This window comes from Hakea prostrata, chromosome 8, assembly GCF_041222555.1.
Source record: "Hakea prostrata isolate BN-2017 chromosome 8, UWA_Hpros_2, whole genome shotgun sequence".
Lineage (NCBI taxonomy): Eukaryota > Viridiplantae > Streptophyta > Magnoliopsida > Proteales > Proteaceae > Hakea > Hakea prostrata.
In genome coordinates, this window is record NC_142607.1 from 45,947,234 (window position 1) to 45,960,509 (window position 13,276).

Below are 13,276 nucleotides of genomic sequence, written 5' to 3' on the forward strand. Positions count from 1 at the left end.
TTATTATTATTATTATTATTATTATTATTATTATTATTATTATTATTTATTATTTTTTTTTTTAATTTTTTTTTTGGTGTAATGGGTCAAATGGTTTTACACAAAACCAACCTTACCCTCTTTCCCAAAGCATCAAACACATTGGATGCCCTTTATACTTGAAGATGCATGAGGTTGTAGTGGATGAGAGATACAAAATATCCTGTAAAATCTAACGAACATCTAGCGGCAGGGAAACACTTTGATCAACTAAGAAAGAAACAATGGACTGATTATCAGATTGAATGAAGAGATGAGTGTGTGGGAAAACATCATCTGTTGTGCACAAGTCTCTACTGTGCATTGTAGTGCACATACATACCAAACGATTGGCTAAAAGAAACAAAGTAAACACAAGACTATTGAGGATTTTTAAATTTAAAATTAAGCTTTTAATCTCAGCCAATCATTTGGTACAAAAATGCACTGCTGTGCACAACAAAGGTTTTTTTTTTCCCGAGTATGTAGCCACATGAGATTGCATCCACCATAGCTTACCTTATATAAAGTGATTCACCCACAAGAATATGCCATCGGAGTAGTGCATCACTGGTTGCCAAACTACCAATGAAGCCATGCGACTCAACGTTGACGTCTTTATTGGTAAAACCAAGAGAAAATTATAACATATTAAAAATTTACTATTTTAACTTCACTTATACATGTTAAGAAGCCACAAAAACGGATTTTTGTTCGCGGTCGTGCAGGCGCCAGAACTCGACACGTGGCTTGGAAAAAATGAATGGTTTGGATTCATTGAATAGATTTTTCTATATTTAAAATGTTATGCATATTACAATTAGTCCCTTAGATTTTCTATATTTACAAAAATAAATCCTCTTTCATCCCGATGAAAACAAAATCCTAAACCTCATCTAGCTGCATGAGCTCTTCTAACCCCTCCAGTGTTGACATTGACTTTACCATAAACCATTGATGGGCTCCTTCATGCATCTTTGCTGCAGTGAATAGAACAAAGCAAATCATAAGAAAATTGATCGGATGATAGGATCCTTGCAAGCAACTCCCAAATCAGCCTCAGCAACTAGAGGTGTGTAGAAACCTCATCGATTCAGGCTTGGAATAGTGGCTCTTCGAGAGTTCAAAAAGTATCAAAAGAGTACAGAACTATTGATTAGAAAGTTGCCCTAGTTATAATTTTAGTTTTTTATTTGAAAATTCAAGAGTTTTATTATGTTAAATGGTTGGGTCTTTTCTTAATGGGCACCTAAGTGGCCAATACGTGTTTTTTGAAAGGCAAGTTTATGGGAGATACATGTTTTTTGGAAACAACCCTAAGTGGTGTCTATTACTCTCCTATATAAAGGTGCATGTGAGGGGTTGTTTGCTCTAAGGTGAGTATTGTTTGAATATTATTTTCTTTAATCGTGTTGTCGAAACGGATTAATGAATGTAGCTTTATGAATTCCTTACTCCATCAATTATAGAGTACACCATCTATGATGGAAGGATTGATTGATCTTGGGGGTGAAAATGCACTTTCAGGGCATTTAAATACCTTAAAGAAAGTGTTGGGCACCACCAACACGTCTCAACTCCGCCAATTCTTGTTTGTGTATAATGAGTTGGATGTGCGTATCTATGCTTTTGACAAGGAGATCGTTCATTCCATTTGAAACAAGATAAATTATTGTATTTATAACTTGGTTTTATTATTCTAGTTTATTTGTCTTATATGTTCGTCATGTAACATATTTCCAACATCCCTTTCAATGTCTTATACATGAGATTGCTCAAGACAGCAAGACCGATTCCAGAGCAAATTGCATTGGCACCCCAAAATAGAGACCTTAAAGCACTGACATCCCACTTTATGTTTGAAAATACAGACACCCCAAAATTATATTTTCATTGGACAAATTAGTCCAATTTGTCACCGAAAATCATTAAATCATTGTTTTTTTTTTCAATTCCCAAAATTTTCCTATCAAAATATGAAGGAAAAATAAATAAATAGTGATTTAATGATTTTTTGTGACAAATTGGATCTAATGTGTCCAATGAAAATTCAATTTTAGGGTGTCTGTGATTTTCAAATATAAAATGGGGTGTTAGTGCTTTAAGACCTCCATTCTAGGGGTGTTGATGCAATTTGTTCTAAAAAATAAACTAATTCTAAGCCTTCCATATAAACTGGAATATGAAAATGACCATTGAGAATCTCTCATTAGCAAACCATTCTTTTAAGGAGAAGTTGGTCACTTGAATAGTTGGTTGATGAGATAGGGTTGTTTGGTTCTTAAGACCAACACCTCTTAGTGAAGAGGTTGTGGGTTCATCCCAATACATAAAAATTGCATGTTCAAACTAAAAAAAAAAAAAAAAAAAAAAGAAGAAGAAGAAGAAGAAGGTATTTTTGAGGGAGAAATCATAAATGGAAGAAGCAAACCCAAATGCGTTTGCAGACAATTTCAAGAAAATATATGTTTCAATTCTGAATTATTTCCCTTCCGTAGTCCATTTCCAGAAGCAATGCCCACAGCATATAGTTTCCAAACAAGTAGTTCAATCTTTGGCAGGGTTATAGAATCCATATTCTTTCCAATGTTCTTGAGGGAATGAAGCATTTCCACCATTAGAACTTGAAGGGTTGTTCACAGTAAGATTTTCCTTCAAATTATTAAGAAAGTTAATATCCATCCGTCGCGTGCGTCTTCCTCTTTTGTTCAGCCACATTCTAACGTCTTATGATTTGGAAAACTAAAATGTTACACAAGCTCCGACTCTTTCTTTGGGGGAAATGTGCAGAAGGATTAGGGGGGGGGGAGAAGCTTTTCAACGCTAGAGAATTTAGGTAGATAGTTCTTGTACTCTATGAAGGGATATTGAATCACTGGGTCATATTTTATTGGGTGTGGATTTGCTTGTGCGGTTTGGCACGGTAGTGGTGTCGGCTACTTCCCTCCAGTTGGTTCTTCTCCTTCGTTGCTGAAATTCTTGCAGAGTTTGTATGTCCATCAGAGGTAAGGAAGGTGGCATATAAGTATCTATTGTTGGAGTAATTGCATTTTCAAATTCTACAAAACACAATAATGAAATTGCAATACAATTGAAAGATGAAGATCATCAGCCAATCTGGATAGATTGATGTTGCAATGAACAAGCCACCAATAAATGAGGTTATCACACCTTGAGTGCTGTCTTTAAGATAATTGATGCATCCTACTACTAAGGGTTTTTCGCACCACCACCTCCCAAGATAAAACAACCTCCAACTAGAAGATGATGTAGTTATTATAGTCCCTTCAATGAGCCAAAAGCTACAACACAACATTTAGACAAACTCAAAAGAAATAAATGAACTTTGTAATAACAAATAATGCTAGTGTGAGGAGTGTTTCTATTGCACACCACATGCAAGGAAGGGATTTGGTTTATATAGGCCCAAACCACACCTCACACTCTTTGAGAATCTCAAGGTAATGAATTGGGTCATTGAATCACAATTACTCACTTCCTCCAAGGGGAAGAGTCAATGGGCTTATTCCTTCTCTACTAATGAGAATAAATCATCTTGACCTAACCTCCCCACTAAATGGAGAATTAACTCTTATATTCACCTCTTTTGTATGAATTGAATTTAATCTATTCAATAACCTTAACCCCACTCATTGAATGACCACTAAGTTGAAATAAGAATTGAAAATCAAGAGTTAGAATTTAAGTAAATTCCACCCTATAAGTAAACCCACCTCATTACTATGATCAAGTCCTTTAAGACCCATGACCAATATCATGAAAAACCTCATAACCAAGTTCATGAAGGGCCTCATTTACTCATGAGTGCTTCATTACCACCCTTACCTCATGGGTCCCACACACTAATAAAACAATTAAAATAAAAAGAAACGCAAAAATTAATTTTGAAATTTAATATAGATTTTAATAAAAAACCTAACATCTATGCACTGAAGTATCCTTCGTTCTTTGGCATATCTGGTTAGCTCGGTGACACAGGCTGATGATGCATAAGGTTGTCGCACTAGCAGATGTGAGTGCTCGAGTTTTTGCAGCGGTAGCGGAGTTTAAGAATTGAGTCTAATGTGTCTCCTGGGCCGTCGATAGTTTCTGATGAGAACAGTTCCTATTGTTGACTCATTCACTGTTACGGGCAGATGTTGATGCAATTCTGCTTTGTGATGCTAGCATACTTTCATTGTTGTTCTCTAATGACAATTTGGTTCGGACAGTGTCAATATTTTGACTTGGTTTTGATGGGATAAGCTCTCTCAGTAAGGGAAGCTGTGGTTGCTGCTAGTGCTTGTGGATGTCAGCGTATGAAGAATCATTCTAATAGTAAGGGAAGCTCTCTGTGTCTCTTCTGTGTTTGTAAGGTTTAAATATATTTCTAGAGTGTGTAACTGTTTAGCAGATGCTTTAGCTTGGAAAACCCTTTCAATTCCGTGATTGAAAGATTGACCAATTTTCACTCCTTGCTTGGTGTCTGTACTTCCAGGTGCTTCGTGGTAGTTCTTAGCAGTAAAAAAGCTGAAATTCATCGTAAGGCTGTCTTGTTAGTAAGCTTTAAAGTTTAAAAGGGTTGTTGTTGGAGATTTATGCTGACTGCTGAGGCAGAACAGCCGATGGATGCATATATTTGCCACTACTCTGTCTGTGGATGCCATTATTGGTAAAACATTTGCACCATTATGTTAGCTCCATACAATTTTCTTTTGGATGTATGATGACTTTTGTTGCACACCCACTTCCCATTTGTACATGATTAGCTGTTGTTCATTTTTAGTCGGGATAATTCATATTCAATCAATGCATTAATATCGCATTCTGATTTCTTCGTTCCCTTTCTATGTGACTGTGTTGTAATGAACACTAGCTTGCTTGCTCTGCCATCATTTGGCATCTGTAAAAATGTCATCCTCTCTTCCCTATTTGATTCAATTCACAAAGCTGATGTGTTTCTATTGGTTTGTTTTATACATGGGACATTATTGCAGAGAGGTTGGGCTTCATGCTAATTTCGGAGATCCAGTCTAGATTACTTTCACTATTAGCATCCAGGCAAGTGACAGGTAACCCATAAGCTAGAGTTTAGATTGACCTCCTTTGTTTCATAGCATCCATGATTCAGGTACTCCTGAATTAGAGAGTAGAACTTTATGTTGTGAGTACCAGGTTACAGTTATCATTCTGAAACAAGGTTTAAAGTTTAGGCATCAGGGTTGGATTGGTCTTATAGAAGCTGGACCATAGGTTGGACACATTTTACATTTACTGTACTGTGAGTTTTCAGATATCGCACTCCTAATTGCACAAACCTTGCAATCTGGTGATGAATTTGTTAATAATTTGGAACTGCTGGATAACTTTAAGGTTTGTAATTGCATCTTGCATAGTCCTGATGGTTGCCTCACTGTACTGTGGAAAACGAAAATGATGGTCCCTGATAAAGTTTAGTTGCTTCACTCTTGCTTGATTAACCTTTTCCTTTTTTTTCCCCCCGGGGTGGGGGGGGGGATGGGGGAAGGGTTGTTGGGCTTCTGGATGCTTGTTTCTTCTTATTCATCTTGATAGTCCCCTGATTCTTTTGGCTGTTCATGTTCTCTTTTCTCTTCCTATACATGCATCTACATTTTCTTGCAGCTTGGCTGTAACAGTTCTCTACATCGGTAAGAATCTATCTCTGGTTGCATAACACCTGTTACTTAATTACTTCCTGTTAACCCAAATTAGGAAATGTTTCAGATGTTATCCTCATTCTTTTTAGAAATTCTAAATATCCCACCTCTAGAATCATCTTGATGTCTGCTTTAATTTCCTCATTATCTAAATCCCAGTCTTCTAAAAGTTCAATGCCGTTTACTTATCTGCTATCAAATTTTTTTCAGAAAGGCTTCAATACATTTCCTAGGTTGTCACTGTTAACCAATGGGAATTTAAAAGTCATCTTGAAGAATCTCATAGTCATAACTTTCTACACTTTGTCATCATCTATCTGTTCTGATGCTTGTCATAGGCCCGAACCATCTTTAGGATGAGGAAAAAATTCATTATAATATAACTCTTGATCTTATAAATCCATGCTCCCTCCTTTTCATTGAGCAGCCGTTGCTAAGTTGTATTTCTGACTAAAAAACTGTTATCCATTAAGATATGTAATGGTTCATAATGATATTAAATTTTCAGTGTTCAAGCATGGGACAAATTCCATACAACATCCATATGGTTGCAAATTGTTAATGTGATTGATTGGTTTTTCTATTTTGGTGTATGGTTGGAGCTACATTACTAACACAAAAATTATCGTGTTTCCGAATTGCTTAACTTTTATGATTGAATGAATAGCATAAGCTGATCTCCTCTAATTTAGGACTGTAAACTGAAGGGTAAGAGTCCAAAGTATGATGGTGAAGCTCCAATAAAATCAGCGTACAAACTCACGCTCTAAATCAGAATTAGAAAAGTTAGGAAAATCAACCTAACTAGCATTAGGAATTCAACAATACTTAGATAGACGGTTCCTTGTATGGACTAGAAGCTTTCTGAAATTCTCATTTGACTGTGATGGTTGAATTGGAAGATTGGGCAGCGCCTCTTAGATAGAAACTAGAACCATGTAGGACGAACTTATCACCAGTTGGGATCAAATTTGGATCCAGTGGACACCTTGTGACGGTGAGTTGGTGATGATCCACTGCAAGTTTGATGGAATTGTGATGGACAGAGATGAAATTGTGAAGATGGAATGAAAATAGAAGGTTATGGGCGTGGAGCAATCTAGCCGGCAGAATTCCAAAATTAGGATGAGGTGAGGACCTAGGTTTTCAGGTTATGTGCTCCAAGTATCAGTTGAAACAGACTTCAGAGTTCAGATTGCTGGGATCTTGTGGCTGGAAGTTGCAGGAGAACTGGGCAGGATATTGGTTCTGCCAAGATGCTTTGATTCTTCTCTGATGGTGATCAGCAGCAAAAATCTTTGCAGTGATTAATTGTTGTTTTAGGTCTTCAAAGTGTGTAGTTGCAGTAACAAATTAAAGCTTCACAGTGGCAGCAGCAAGGGGATTTTGAATGGACTAAACGAGAAGATAGAGAGGAGAAGATAAAAGAGAAGAGGTAGGCAAATGTCTACTTAATCTGGGTCTCGCACCCACAGATCTCCCAGCTTTTGAAACAAGGACTATGCCCCATAATCAACAAGAAGCATGGCAAAAAATTGTTTTATTAAAAACCTGTCTTATTAATGGGGGCTCATTAATAGCTGACCTAAGCTTTACAAGAAATAGAAACTACTAAGTTCTAAATTAGAGATTACTTTCTTGAGGAATGGATCTTCTCAACAATTACAGAGGAACTTTCTAGGTTAGAAACTGAATTTAGAAATTAGGCTTTATAAATCAGCCAACCATGCAAAAGTGGAAACTATATCAGCCTATGATACAAAGTAGACTACCAAGGCTGCATTATAAAGTTAGTAATTAAACTACAGTTGAACTTTGAATGTGGATCCCCCAATGTCTTCTTGGAATATTCCCACAATTCAAATATTGGTTTGTGACACTGTTTCATAAACACTGATGTGAACAGTGTTTAGGCCTGTTTGCTTCATAGTTTGTCCTACAGCAGCAGTCCAAGTCGACTGGTCAAAACTGTGGGGCAAGGGGATCTTCTAGTTGGGCCAGCTGGCTGTTTGAGCTGGCCCCTAATGCTGCTTTGAATTGGTCTGCCTGGTTCAAATCTTCCTTGGTTCTACAACATCCTTGCTTCATCATATGGTGTTATGGGTGATCTGAAGGGAACCACCAATCAGAATGGTTCGATTGAACCAACCCGACAGTTCGGCGGTTCAAACAAATGTTGCTCGCCAGCTGGAACAAAAGACTTCTCGGATGACGAAGGGCGGTGCAAGAGTGGCTCGCTGACAAGCCCAGATGCCCCAGACACCCAGTGGCCCAGGTGTCTTTTCAGCAAAGCCAACGGCCTTTGGGGGATCTTTGATCTCTTCTTGTTGGCGGTGCCTCTTAGCATTAATTTCAGCAATAAATGTCTCGTGGGTCGTGCAATGACAAGGGACAGCTTGGATGCTCCACATTCGCTCTAAGACTGCCATGAGGACAGCGACACCACTTTTTGTCTCCTTAACCAAGGAACAATGTCACATCAAGCCGATACTTGAGTTGACTCCTTGATTATAAAAGGTGCTCACAGCAGCCCTGGGGACTGTGGTTGCCAGAGGGTGACGTCACCAGGATACATAAGCCATCTCCACCGTTGAGCTCCATCACGAAGGGTCAGTCGGCCTTCGCAGGCATGGAAGGGTCACAGGTTCGTTATAAATAGTGGCGGCACTCCCAGGTATAACCAAATCTTCTCTAACCATTACTCTCCTTCATAACTCCATGAAAAACATTCCTCCGTGAACCTTTAGCATTTATTTTGCAAGCATTGATTCTCAGCTTCTTCCTTAAGACTAACTTAATCATTGGAGGTGGCTTCCCGTCCTCTGAGGCGATCCACTGTCAATTTTGCTTTGCTTTCAGGAAGCTGAGGAGGACCAGAACCAAGGAGAACCGGGCTTGGTCGAGAAGATTGATTTTCCCTCAACATTTGGCGCCGTCTGTGGGAAACGTTGACGAAAGCTTAGTCGCTTTCCCTACAACTGAGTAACGAGAATGGCTGGCGAAGAATCACTAGAGCGGGTGTCCTAATTCCAGGACGTCCTGCGACCAAAGAAGAAGGGTCCCGGTCGGAAGACTGGACTAGGGATTTCGAAGGAGGGGCAGCTCATTGTGGGACGTGACCAGCAGGAGATTGCTCCTGATCCTCTTGCTGATCTTCCCCCACCAGGGTTCGCTCCCTGCTCCGACTTCCAACCCGAAACGCAACCTAACATGCAACAGATGATGTTCGAAATGCTCAGTTCCTTACACTCTATGGTTGCTCAAGGAGGACATTTCGTATCTTCTCCGGTTCCTCCAACCGGTCCTCATGAAACTGGTAACCCTACCCAAGTTGACGCTGTCGATAGAGCCCTAAGGGACGATGGCGACACACGACGTGAAAAGCCGGCCAAGCACAAAGATAAGAAGAAGGCCAAGGTTACCAGAAAGGGAGCTAATGGCTCTGTCTTTGACAGGCTGGGAGCCCTCAACGATATGTTCTCTTGTTCGGAGATTATCACTAAGCGTACCCAGGTAGCAGGTACCAGACGACCTATGAAGGAGTAGGTGGTGGAGTCTAAGGGCCCTCGCCGAAGTGGTGAGTCCTCACGTTTCCGGATCCATTCGCGATGAAAGCTTATATTGCCAAGTCCAGGACATGAATGAACGTCTCTTCCAGCTGGATAAGAAGGTCCCATACGAAGTACAACTAGTGCTAAGTTAGGATCCCTTCATTCGGAGATAATGGCGGCTTCCTTGTCGATAGGGTTCCGAACCCCAACTTTCACTTCATATAACGGAACTACGGACCCTATGGCCCACATAAGTCACTTCACGTCAATCATAACTATTTGCGGAGGCGGAGACTCCATAAAGTGCAGATGCTTCCCGGCATCTCTAACTGGTCCGGCCACTATCTGGATTCTCTAGGTTTCCCAATACACAATTTTACGGAGTTGGGATATGCCTTCGCAGCAAGGTTCAAAAGTGGCATCAAGAAGGACAAAACAGAGGACAACTTGTTGGCTCTCAAGCAAGGCCCACAGGAGTCCATCAGAGACTTCATCTCTCGCTTCAACAGTATATCTATCCTGATCAAAGATCTTAATGATAAGGTGGCGTTCACGACCTTCAAAAGAGCTGTAACCAGTGAAAAATTGATCACCTCCATTGTGGAAAAGAAGCCGAAAACCCTTGCCGAACTCCTAGACTTTGGGGTACGGGATGGTGACTGTAGAAGAAGTCATGAAGGCCAATCGAAGCCATTACAGGGACTAGGAGGGTCCCCCTTTTCGAAAAATATCAGAGCCTAGTTCCAAATCTCGCTACGCGAAGAAGGATACTAAGCCCCGATAAGAGTGGCGTGGCCGGAAAGTGATAGATGAGGATGATGAAGCCTTCACTCCTCTTAATAAGTCACGATCCGCGGTGTTGATGCAGATTCGCTATTCACGAGACTCCAAACTTCTGAGGACGCCTGGAAAAATGCAGGCACGCCCACAATACAAGGCCAACATGACAAAGTACTGTCAATACCACAAAGACAGGGGACATCATACTAATGATTGCCGAATGTTGAAGATTGAGATCGAGAAACTGATAGCCAGGGGGCAATTGGATTAGCATGTAAAGGGATCTCATCGCCGAGAACCCTCACTGTCTTCCGGAGAGCGCAGCCGCACTCCTCCGGCCGAGGATGCAGGATCTCGGGGGAAGGCTCCAATGGGCCCTAGGGATGAGGATCTCCCTCGAATAAACACAATATTCGGGAGGCCCAATCCCGGGTCAGTTATCCAGTTGAGGCAAAAACGCGTGTTGTCAGTACCGTGAGCCAACTGCTATTACCCGCTTTGTTCAAAGCGAGTCCATAACCTTCGCCGAGAAGGAGCTTATTGATGTCTGTACCCCGCATGACAACGCTATCGTCATTAGAGCACGACTGGAAAATCATATGATTTATCGGGTCTTGGTGGACAAAGGGTCCTCAACGGACATCCTGTCCCTTGACGCATTCCGGATGCTCAAGATAGACCAAGAGGCCCTTTAGCCGACAACAGCTTTGCTTTATGGCTTTGTGGGAAGCTCCACAACTGTGGAAGGCAACATTTAGTTGGATCTGATTGTGGGGATTTTCCCTCAACAGGTAACCGTACCCACTATGTTCATGGTCGTGCGAAACCTCTCAACATACAACATAATTCTGGGACGTCCTACGCTCACAGCGTTAGGGGCAGTGATCTCTCCCAGACAGATGATGATGAAGTTTCCAACTGCTGAAGGAATAGGTACCTGCAAAATGGATCAAAGGCAGTCCAGAATATGTTACCTGAACTTCATCCGCAAACAACCAACAACTCTTGTCATGGGAGCAACTTTTGCTGTGGAAGTGCGCGATGATAGGGATGAAAGCCAGCTGCAGCGCGGTGAACCAGTAGAAAAATTACAAAAGGTTCCCCTGAGCTCGGAGCACTCGAAAAGGGAGACAAGCATTGGTTCGGAACAACCAGAGACTTTCAAGAGGGAGCTGACTTCCTTCCTATCCCAGAATGCTTATGTTTTTGTCTGGTCGGCGGAAGATATGCTTGGAATCGATCGGAGCATAGCAGAACATCATTTGTGGATCAACAAGGGGGCTACCCCTGTTATCCAGAGAAGGAGAAACTTCTCCACCAAGAAGCAGATCGCCATCCAGACGGAAACGGAAAAACTTGCCAAGTCAGGCTTCATTTCGCGGATAAAGTGCCCTAAGTGGCTAGCTAATGTGGTGATGGTAAAGAAAGCCAGTGGAGAATGTGCACAGATTACATTGATCTCAACAAAGCTTGCCTGAAGGACTGTTACCCTTGCCAAGGATCGATATGCTAATCGATGCAACAACAGGACATGGAGCGTTAAGCTTCATGGACGCTTATTCAGGTTACAATCAAATCTTGATGGCGCCGGAGGATGAGGTTCACACCACGTTCATGACCAACCGAGAAAGTTATTATTACAAGGTGATGCCTTTTTGTCTGAAGAACGTTGGTGCAACTTATCAGCGAGCCGTCAATAAGATCTTCAATGAACAAAATTGGAAGAAATATGGAGGTTTATGTGGACGATATGCTTATTAAAAGCATTGATCCCAACGACCACATCCGCGACTTGGTGGAGGTCTTTGGCGTCCTCCGAAAGCACAAGATGCGCTTAAATCCTGACAAGTGCGCCTTTGGAGTGTCATCCGAGAAGTTCTTTGGATTTATGGTGTCACAGCAAGGCATAGAAGCAAACCCGGAAAAGATCAAAGCAATCTTAGACATGCAGCCGCTGCGAACCATGAAAGAAGTTCAATGTCTGACAGGAAGAGTTGCAACCTTAAGCCGCTTTCTAGCTAAATCTGGTGAGTGCTGTCAACCCTTCTTTGCAGCCGTGAGAACTCTTAACACTACAACAGAGATGATCTGGACGGACGAATGTCAAAATGCCTTCGAGGAACTGAAGGACAAACTGAGCTCATCTCCCATCATGGTGTGTCCCACTCCTAAGAAAAATCTGTTCATGTATCTTGCCTCATCCCCCAAAGTTGTAAGCTCTGTTTTGATTCAAGAAGATGAAGGCATCCAAAAGCCTGTTTATTATGTCTCTCATGTCCTTTTAGATGCTGAAACCCGGTATTCGGAGATTGAGAAGTTGGCCCTGGCCCTGATAGTATCTATCAGAAGCTAAGGCCTTACTTCCAAGCTCATCCAGTAACTATTCTCACCAACGCCCCCTTGAAGAAGATCCTTCATCGACCGGACTTGGCGGGGAGGATGGTTGCTTGGGCCGTAGAGCTAAGCGAACACCAAGTAAAGTTTCAGCTAAGAACGACAATAAAAAGCTAGGCTTTGGCAGACTTTATTGTGGAGTCCGCGGCCGGATGGGATGATGGCGAAAGCAAAGAAAAACCATTGGAAATGTGGACTTTATTTGTGGACAGAGCAAGCAACGCCGCGGGAAGCGGAGCTAGTCTAGTATTGGAAAGTCCAGGTGGATTTGTCATTAACTATGCATTGTGCTTCGCCTTCCCGGCAACCAACAATGTCGCCGAGTATGAAGCGTTGCTGGCAGGACTTCGTCTAGCAATTTCTCTGCGCGCTCAAATATGAGGATTCATAGCGATTCTCAATTAATAGTAAGCCAGGTGAAAGGTGACTATGAAGCCAGAGGAGAAAAAATGGCAAGTTATCTGAATATGGAAAACAACTTAAAAGTCCAATTCGATCGATGCAAGTTTTTCCACATCCCCAGAGAAGAAAATTCGAGAGCCGACTTCCTGGCCAAATTGGCTTCTACTGGCATTGCAGATATAGAAGCTTCGGTCTACTAGGAAATCCTTTACGAACCTAGCATTGATGCCTTGGAAATGATGGAGATCGAAGAAACAGAGCCATCTTGGATGGACGAGTTAGTAGCATACTTGAAACAAGATAGGTTACCTGAAGACCCAACTCAGGCCAACATTGTGAAAAGACGAGCCGCGAAGTTCACCTTGGTCGAAGGAGTCTTATACAAACGATCGATTGAGGGACCGCTTCTAAAGTGTGTTGGCCCCGCAGGTGCCAAGTACGCGATGGCAGAAG

The 13,276-nt window shown here is 41.5% G+C and overlaps 1 long non-coding RNA gene across 1 annotated transcript in view; it reads left to right on the forward strand.

Moving 5' to 3' along the window:
• The first annotated feature begins 3,984 nt into the window (after nt 1-3,984).
• Nucleotides 3,985-13,276, forward strand: part of LOC149008200 (uncharacterized) — a 29,168-nt gene continuing 19,876 nt past the window's right edge. Inside the window, exons 1-3 of the long non-coding RNA XR_016175097.1 lie at nt 3,985-4,356; nt 4,517-4,690; nt 5,016-5,090. This is a non-coding gene — a long non-coding RNA (uncharacterized LOC149008200). The remainder of the gene's footprint in view (nt 4,357-4,516; nt 4,691-5,015; nt 5,091-13,276) is intronic.